At 46.7% G+C, this 467-nt stretch overlaps 1 pseudogene; it reads left to right on the top strand.

Moving 5' to 3' along the window:
• Positions 1 to 467, top strand: part of LOC107577191 (patatin-like phospholipase domain-containing protein 7) — a 4,853-nt pseudogene that overhangs the window by 792 nt on the left and 3,594 nt on the right.

The raw sequence follows: 467 nt of genomic DNA, 5'->3' as shown, positions 1-467 counted from the left end.
CTGACAGTTCTCTGACTCCTTGGACTCAACGTTGCATCAGACAGGGGAACTGCATCATCATAGTGGGTCTGGGGGAACAGGAGCCCACTGTGGGAGAGGTGAATTGTCATTCAAATGGTTTTGCCTATAAAGAAGTAAATACTACTTTTGAAGCATATTTTTAAAATCATGTACTCTCATGAGATGAAGACTCCAGTCATATCAGTAGCCTAATAAAAACTGATCTATATAGCATGGAGGGGGATTGCCTCACATAGACATACATTTCTGTTTGGTAAACTGAGCTTTTTGGCTCTGTTTATGGTATCAGCTGGAGTGTATGCTAGAGAGCAGTGCTGTGAGAGCTCAGAAGCAGCTGGTCCTGTTACACCGTGAGGATGGGCCTCCACCCAGAGGCACAGCAGAATGGCTCAACATGCGCAGCTGGATCTCTAGACATCTGCACCTGTCCTGCCCCCACAGGGTCT

The sequence above is a fragment of the Sinocyclocheilus grahami genome, unplaced genomic scaffold, assembly GCF_001515645.1.
Source record: "Sinocyclocheilus grahami isolate Dianchi unplaced genomic scaffold, SAMN03320097.WGS_v1.1 scaffold5375.1, whole genome shotgun sequence".
NCBI classification, from domain to species: domain Eukaryota; kingdom Metazoa; phylum Chordata; class Actinopteri; order Cypriniformes; family Cyprinidae; genus Sinocyclocheilus; species Sinocyclocheilus grahami.
Note: the sequence above shows the minus strand (reverse complement) of the source record. Positions and strands in the feature narration are given on the sequence as shown.